At 32.4% G+C, this 9688-nt stretch overlaps 1 pseudogene; it reads right to left on the minus strand.

The window, feature by feature from the left end:
- Positions 1-8912: 8912 nt before the first annotated feature.
- On the minus strand, positions 8913-9459 carry LOC136389524 (protein SPO16 homolog pseudogene; annotated as a pseudogene).
- Between the last annotated feature and the right edge of the window lie 229 nt (positions 9460-9688).

Here is a 9688-nt window from a genome sequence, read left to right on the forward strand (position 1 = left end):
TAGCTCAGATATATGATTAAAGTTCTCCAGAAAAAAATCTCAATTACATGAAAACCTTGGAGCTAAATGACAGAGAATCAAAATTGAAGTTTTAAAAATATCAATGAGATAAAAGAAAACACTGAAAGGCAATTTAGTGAGCTCAAAAAATAATTTAATCAACAAAAAGAGTACTGCACCAAGGAAATTGAAACTACATAAAAGAACCAAGCAAAGATAAGACACTCAATACATGAAATGCAAAGTGAAGTAATAAGCTTAGCTAATAGAACAGGCCAGATAGAGAAGAGAATTAGTGACATTGAAGACAGGCAACTAGAAATACTACAGAGAGAAGAGAAAAACTCACAAATTAAAAAAAAAAAAATGAGATAGCCCTACTAGAATTGTCTGACTCCATCAGAAAGAACAATATAAGAATAATAGGTATATCAGAAGAAGAGGAGAGGGAAAAGGGAATAAAGAACATATTCAAACAAATAATTGATGAAAACTTCCCAAACCTGTTGAAAGAGTTAGAGCCTCAAATTCAAGAAGCAAACAGAACACTGAATTACCTCAACTCAAATATACCTATTTTAAGGCATATCATAATGAAATGATCATATATCAGTGACAAAGAAAAAATCCTCAAGGCAGCTAGGGAAAAGAAGAATATAACATATAAAGGAAGGCCCATTAGGCTATCATCAGATTTCTCAGCAGAAACTCCACAAGCCAGAATAGATTGGACCCCAACATTTAAAGTACTAAAAGAGAGGAACTACCAGCCAAGAATACTATATCCATCAAAGTTATCCTTCAAAAATGAAAGGGAAATAAAAACATTTACAGACACAGAGAAGCTGAGGGAATTTATCTTCAGAAAACCCCCACTTCAAGAAATACTAATGGAGGTTATCTGACCAGATACAAATGACAAAACAAAAGTACAAGTAAAAGCTCCAACAAGACTGCAATAAAACAAGGAGAATCTGTGACAATAATAACATAAAAGAGAAGAGGACAAAGATCAGCAGTAGCAAAGGAGGATGGAGTGCAGAAGCACACATTAGATAATGGACTCTAAAGAATATGATAATTTTTCTGTTAATAACTTAATGGTAACCACCCCTGAAAATACCACTACTGAAACACATAGCTTAAAAAAAGAAACAGAGGAAAGAAGTATAGAATATCACCAAACAAAAAAAAATGACAGAAAAACAAATGAGAAGAACCAAACAAGACACAGAACTATCAGAAAGCAATATATAAAATAGCAATAAGAAATTCTCAGGTGTCAATAATTACATTAAATGTAAATGAATAGAACTCACCAATAAAGAGGCACAAAGTAGCAGATTGGATCAAAAAGCAAAACCCAACTGTGTGCTGCCTTCAACAGACACAGCTAAGCTACAAGGATAAAAATAGATTCAAAGTAAAAGCTTGGAAAACAATTCTCCAAGCAAATAATAACCAAATAAAACAGGTGTAGCATTACTCATATCTGACAATGCTGACTACAAGATAACAAAGGTAACCAGAGACAAAGATGGTCATTTCATAATGAGAAAGGGGACATTGTATCAAGAAGACATAAAACTTCTTAATATATATGCACCAAATCAGGAAGCACCAAAATATATAAGATATCTAATGACTGATCTAAAAATAGAAACCAACAAAAATACAATCATATGATACATGCAGATCTCAATACATCACTCATCATTCTAGATGGTTCATCCAAACAGAATCTCAATAAAGAAATATTAGCCTTAACTGAACCACTAGACCAAATCGAAATAATAAACATCTACAGAACATTTCATCTCAGAACATCAGAGTACACATTTTTCTCCAGTGTACATGAAACATTCTCAAGAATAAACCACATGTTGGGCCACAAAGCTATCATCAACAAATTCAGAAAGATTAAAATTATACCAAGCATATTCTCTGACCATAAGGCTTTGAAGCTAGAATTCAACTGCAAAAAATAAGTAAACAAATGCACAAAAATGTGGAAATTAAACAACATACTTTAAAAAAATGACTGAGTCAAAGAAGAAATAAAAGCAGAGATCAAAAGATATATACAGACAAATGAAAATGACAGTGCAGCCAAAGCAGTAATAAAAGGGACACTCACATCATTACAGGCTTATATCAAGAAACAAGAGTGAGCCCAAGTAAACAACTTAACATCACATCTTAAGAAAATAGAAAAAGAAGAACAAAGGCAACCCAAAACAAGCAGAAGAAAGCGAATAATAAAAATTAGATCAGAAATGAATGCAATAGAGAACAGAAAAAGTATTAAAAAAACTAGTACAACAAAGAGTTGATTCTTTGAAAAGATCAACAAAATTGATGAACCCCTGGCAAGACTCACTAAGGAAAAAAGAGAAAGGACTCATAAACAAAATCCAAAGTAAAAGAGAAATTACCACACATATTATAGTTATACAAAATGATCATTGTAGAATACTATAAAAAACTGTACACCACCAAATTCAACAATCTAGAAGTAATGGATAAATTCCTAGAACTATCATATATACATCTTTCTAGACTGAATTATGAAGAAGTGGAAAGCCTAAATAGATGCATAAGCAGGGAGCAAATAGAAACATCTATCAAAAACCTCCCCAAAAATAAAAGTCCAGGGCCAGATGAATATACAAGTGAATTTTACCAAACATTAAAAGAAAATTTGGTTTCTATCCTTCACAAAAAATTGAAGAAGAAGCAATACCTCCAAACACATTTTATGAGACCAACATAACCCTCATACCCAAACCTGGCAAAGACAACATAAAGAAAGAAAACTACAGACAAATATCTCTAATGAATACAAATGCAAAAATCCTATACAAAATACTAGCAAATCGAATATAACACCACATTAAAAAATAATACATCACAAGCAAGTGGGATCATCCCAAAAGCACTAGGATGGTTCAACATACATAAAACAATTAACGTAATACATATCAACAAAACAAAGAACCAAAACCACATAATCTTATCAATAGATGCAGAAAAGGCATTCAATAAAGTACATCCTTTTATGTTTAAAACACTTACTAAAATGGTCATAGAAGGACAATACCTCAACCTAATAAAATCCACATATAACAAACCATCAGCTAACATCATACTAAATGGTAAAAAGCTGAAAACTTTTCCTCTAAAATCAGAAACAAGACAAGACTACTAACTCTCTCCACTCCTATTCAACATAGTGCTGGAAGTTCCAGCTAGACCAATCAGACAAGAGAAAAAAATAAAAGGCATTCAGATAGAAAAAGAAAGTAAAGGTATCACTTTTTGCAGATGACATGATCCTGTATATAGAATAACCCAAAGACTCCACAGAAAGACTTTTAGAAACAATACAGTAAGGTTGCAGGATACAAAATTAATATACAGAAATCTATTGCTTTCATATACACCAACAATGAAACTTCAGAAAATGAACTAAAAAAAAAAAAAAAAAGAATTCTTTTTACTGTTACAGCAACAACAACAACAACAAAAAAAAACCTAGGAATAAACATAACAAAGAATGTAAAGAACCTACATACTGAAAACTACAAAGCATTATTAAAGTAAATCAAAAAAGACACAAAGAAATGAAAAAATATTCCATGTTCTTGGATAGGAAGAATAAATATAGTAAAAAATGGCCATACTACCCAAAGCAATATACAAATTTAATGTAATTCTCACCAAAATTCTAATGTCATTTTTTAAAGACATGGAAAAAAAATCATCAGGTTTTTATGGAACTATAAAAAAACCTCAAAAACCAAAGTAATCCTGAGGAAAAAAAAAACAAAACAAAACTGGAGTCATTACAATACGTATCTTCAAATTATATTACAAATCAACAATAATCAAAACAGCATGGTATTGGCAAAAAAAAAATAGACACCGAGCAATGGAAGAGAATAAAGAGTCCAGATATAAAACCACATATATATGGGCAAATTATCTTTGATAAAGGAGCCAAAAACACAGAATGGAGAAAAGAAAGCCTCTTCAATAAATGGTGCTGGAAAAATTTGAAAGCGACATGCAGAAGAATGAAATGACTACATTTGGTCCCCTTCCACAAAAATTAATTCAAAATGGATCAAAGACCTAAATATAAGACCTGAAACAATAAATTACATAGAAGAAAACATTGGTACTAAACTCATGGACCTTGGCCATAGTGAACATTTTATGAATTTAACCCCAAAGGCAAGGGAAGTAAAGGCAAAGATAAATGAATGGTACTCTAATAAACTAAGAAGCTTCTACACAACAAAAGAAACTGAAAAGAAAACAGACAGCCAACTAAATGAAAGATAATATTTGCAAACAACAGCTCAGATAAGGAGTTTATATCCAAAATATATAAAGAACTCACAAAACTCAGCAACAAACAAGCAAACAATCCAATAAAAAAAAATGGGAGAAGACATGAACAGATACTTCTCCCAAGAAGAAATAAAAATGGCCAACAGATATATGAAAAGATGCTCATCTTCATTAGCCATTAGAGAAATGAAAATCAAAAGTACGATGAGATACCACCTCACATCTGTTTGATTAGCTATTATCAACAAGACAGGTAATAACTAGTGTTGGAGAGACTGTGGAGAAAAAGGAACACTCATTCATTGTTGGTGGGAATGTAAATTAGTACAATCACTATGAAAGTATGGTGGTTCCTAAAAATATTAAGAATAAAACTACCATATGACTCAGCATTCCTCTATTGGGTATATACTATATTTCCCCATGTATAAGATGTTCCCATGTATAAGACACACCTTAATTTGGGGCCCAAAATTTCAAAAATATATATATTACATAAAGTTATTGAACTCAAGTTTTATTCATCATAAAATTCATACAACTCCTCAAAATTCATATAACTCCACGTGAAAAAGCAGGAAATGCAAGTTAAAAAAAAAGCTACAACCACACTGTACAAGATGCACCAGTTTTTAGACCCCAAATTTTTCAAAAATGGGTGCATCTTATTCATGAGGAAATACAGTACCCTCAAAACTTGAAAATATTGGTACATGAAGACACATGCACCCCCTGTTCATTGCAGCATTATTCACAGTGGCCAAGACATAAAACAACCAAAGTGTCCCTCAATAGAGGATTGGATAAAGAAGATGTGGTACATATATACAGTGGAATACTACTCAGCCATAAGAAACAATGACATAGTGACACAACAACATGGATGGACCTTGACAACATTATACTGAGTAAAATAAGTAAATTGGAAGAAGCTAAGAACTGTATGATTCTATACATAGGTTAAACACAAAATTGAAACCTACGGACATAAATAGGAGTACAGTGGTTATCAGGTGGCAGGAGAAGTGGGGAGAGGGAGGGGGTGGGGAAAAGGGAGGGACATAAAGAGGGACAGATATAAGGTGATAGAGGATGATCTGACTTTGGGTGATAGGTATACAACATAATCAACTGTCCAAATGATGTACAGATATTTGCCCAAAATCAATGTACTCTAGTTGACCAATGTCACCTTGTTAAATTTAATAATCTAAATAAAAACTTTTTAAAAAGTTATGTATACAAATTCTTCTTTTAGTGTAGTATTGTGATTAAGATTAGAAATTCTATTACATAGGCTCAAATAAAATTTCTGTCACTCAACTATGAGTTTAATTACTTAAACTTTCTACTTCAAGTTATTCATTTGTAAGTTAGAGATAATAATGACTACCTTAGAGTAGTGACAAGTATCAAATTAGCTGTTCCTAATAAATTACGTGAGTTGAGTAAGAACAGAATGCTTTCATTGTTTTTCAATCCTTACCACCATCACCACACACATATCAAATAGTATCCCAAATTCACATATAGCAATAGTACCTATTATTGTCACTTCATAAAACACCTTAGCTCCTATTAATTTCTACATATATTGAAATTTGTCATACTAAATCTCATTTTTTAAACCATGACATTGAAATATGATACCTCATGCATGTAAGTTTTCACATATTAAGATGAAAAGGTACGTACTATAAACAGAGAGGGACTAATTCACACATGATACAGATTATAAACACAGTATAAAATAGCAGTTTATACTCTGCCATTTTTACATAAATATCAAAATATTAGTCCTTATCTATCATGTATGCTTAAACTTCCTCTCATTAAAGGACGAGATGGGGGCCCTGGCTGGTTGGCTCAGTGGTAGAGCATCAGCCTAGTGTGTGGATGTCCCAGGTTCAATTTCTAGTCAGGGCACACAGGAGACACACCCATCTGCTTTTCTATCCCTCCCTCTCTCGTTTCTCTCTCTTTCTCCCTCTCTCTCTCTCTCTCTCTCTCTCTCTCTCATCTCCTCCCTTCCTGCAGCCAAGCTCCATTAGAGCGAGTTGGCCCCAGGCACTGAGGATGATTCTATGGCCTCCACCTCAGGTGCTAAATAAATATGGCTCTGGTTGCAATGTAACAAGGGCCCCAGATGGGCAGAGCATCGTCCTCTAGTGGGTTTGCAGGGTGGATCCCAGTTGAGGTGCATGTGGGAGTTTCTCTCTGCCTCCACTTCTCTCACTAAAAAATAAAAATTAAAATAAATTTAAAAAAGGACTGGAGGATAGGGAGTATCATATCTTTAGTAGTCAGTAAAAAAATTAATTATAAAGTATTTTGAAATGTCATTACATGTTTTGCTTTGCTCTCCAAGGTCACATTGTTTGTCCATGAGAAAACACAATTTTCTTAGTCATATCTACATTGACCTTGAGTATTGAGCTAATGGAATGGCTAAAAATAAAATCCCAATCCAGAAAGAGCTAATTAAGTAGATAACTGTGAGATTTGACTTTTTAGATCATTGTCTAAATGCTAAAAATATTTTATTTATATTTTGAAATATTTGTTATGACTTGTGAGGGCAAACAAGTAATTCAAATATTATTTATTATAAGTGCTTACTAAATGGTCAAAGAAAAACAAATCATCAACAACTGCTCTACCCATATTATCCACTCATATAAAGTTCTATGACTAATGTAAGTAACCAGGCACAGAATTTAGAAATGTAGCAATATTCAAAAATGACTAATTTTTAATACTCAATAAGGGTCAATCATTTTTGTTTTTTGTAATATGTATGCAATTTGAACAATTTGGTTCCATTTAGTTGATGAGTTTAAATTTGTCTTAGAGCTATGAATGAGTAATATTGACTTTAAAACTGTATACATTTAAATCTTTGTTTTGTTATACTCTAAACAGGATAGTAGAATGGCATTTCTAATTGAAGCATGTGTGTGGACACAAGAGGACAGACATTTAATTTCCTTATCCCCAAAATGTTTATGTAAAAAAGTCTTTTATGATTTGACCTTTCAGCATCTCAGAGTAAATATGTACATTACAATATCTTTCAGGTATAAAAAAAATGTGTGATGAGAGCTTATTTAAGTATTTAGGTTGCAACAATGCAGCAATCATTCTAGGTTTTGGCATTCGTCAGACCAGTGGTTTGGATCAGAATAGGCTTCGAAAAACTAATTAGCAACCCCAGGGTTCTGCCATCAGGCATCTTGAAAACAAATCTCTAGAATCAAAACCTCTTAAGTGAGGCCAGGACTTCTGCACTTTTTTTAAAACACCAGGCATAACTCTGATGCTTAGATAGCATTGACAAACGCCAATGGAGAAGTTTTTAAGGATCTTGATTTGAACATGGAGAATGGGTAAAATTTTCTGTAGTATGAAAATAAAAGATTAAAAATTCTAAAAAGAGTATAGTTAATAATGTGTGCAAAAGTTAGCGTTATTTACCAAGTTCTATGCTTTTTCAGAACCCAGCTCAAATTCATCTTCATGAACACCATTCTTAGTCAACATGCTTTATGTTCCAGCCCTGTAGGTCCATTATCTACTTTTGAAAAGTCCAGGTTGCAGATTCACCTCTGTTTTTGCTCTGCCCTCTCCTTCTCCTTGCAAAGTATAGACTAAGTAAAAGAAGAGACTAAAGGAAAAGTACCCACATCTAAACAAAACTCATGTGTAGATGTTTAATTCCTTTTCTACCACTGTTTCTATGAACATTGCCATATACACTAGCTGAATTAATCACTCCCACTTTTATCTTCTCATAGAATTATACTCATGCCCTTTTTATAGATTAGTTACATTACATTATAGAGTCAGTTGTTTTCTGCATAGTTGTATTATGGTTTTCTTAGATAGAAAACTAAGTCTTAATATTTTTTGCATTTTTTAAAAAGCTAGCATGGTGTCTGGAAAATAGATCTATATAAATATCTGTTTCATCATGCTGAAGCTCATCTGATATTTTATACTTCTTCAATAGCACTTACTATAAATCTGTCTATTAAAACCATGTGGGAATGAATATTTGTGAATGTTTGGGAATATGTCTGCTCAGTTTATCTGGCAGCTCCTTGAAAGAGGGGACTGAGTGTTATTCTAATATGAATTCACACATCTCCTCCCGTAGACTATAGTAAATACTTTTTTCATGTTCATTGATTTGGGTCCGACTTAATTGTATCCACGACTAATTATTTGAGCAATATGTTATAAGGAAGAGATTTGGGAAAACACTGAATATCACAGTAAGAGTACTGACTTGATTCAGTAGAGAATGAAATCTCATTATAGTTTCTTAAAGGGAAAAAATGAGGAATAATGGGAAAGAGCTTTCTTTCTGCTTCTTTTTTTAGCTGTATAATTTTAATTCATTCTCATGTTAAAATTTCTTTTTTAACTTTTAATTGTGTATATATTTTATTATTTTAAATATTAAAAAATTTTAAAGTAAATATATGTAGGGATATTATAATTCTACCAGTCTAAGTATTTTTATATTCTTCCAAAAACACATTTATAATTGGTCTCTAATTTGGGTTAAATGAATCACTGAGTTTTATCTTTGGAAGTGTTTTCCTAACAGGACTTAGCTCAGTGTTATAAGCTTAGTTGCCATCATTCTGAAGCAGATACTATCTAATCTATATATGATTTGGAGGTGATCTTGGCTATAGTGCAAATAAAATTAATAGCTTTTACTTTGTTGTGTATTGGAAGTATCCATAAGTTACCATTCCAGAATCCCTGCTGAACCCTGAATGTCAGTTTACGTTCCTGGAGTCCATGGAAGACAGAACACAGAATCAAAACACTATTTTTGTGAATGTTAATAAATTTTTCAATTTTGTCTAGGAGTAGTTCTTCATTTAACATAAAGTGTTCTTTAATACTCATCAATAAAAATGCAAATCCAGTATGAGAAAATATAACTAATCCATTTTCCAATGAATATGAATACTGAATCTTGTGGCTTTGATTTTCTAGGGTAGTTACAACTTCACAACTCTTAAGAGATGCACTAATAATAATGGTGGTTGTCCATTTTATTATTTCTCTTCCAGTGCTTTCAGCCATCTGTCTTTGGATCAACCCAATCAAGCCAGAATCTGATCAGCAGTTCTTTGGTGCCAGCTGGGTGGCTCTCAAGCTTCAAAAGGTTTCTACATTTCAATTTTATCATTTATGAAATAAGAGAACTGGACTATGTCCATGGATCCCCAACATCACTGATAATCAGAATAATTGAGTGGGAAAAATATATATAATACATATATTTTTCTTTTTAAAAAAATTTTATTTAGAA

Source organism: Saccopteryx leptura, chromosome 1, assembly GCF_036850995.1.
Source record: "Saccopteryx leptura isolate mSacLep1 chromosome 1, mSacLep1_pri_phased_curated, whole genome shotgun sequence".
Lineage (NCBI taxonomy): Eukaryota > Metazoa > Chordata > Mammalia > Chiroptera > Emballonuridae > Saccopteryx > Saccopteryx leptura.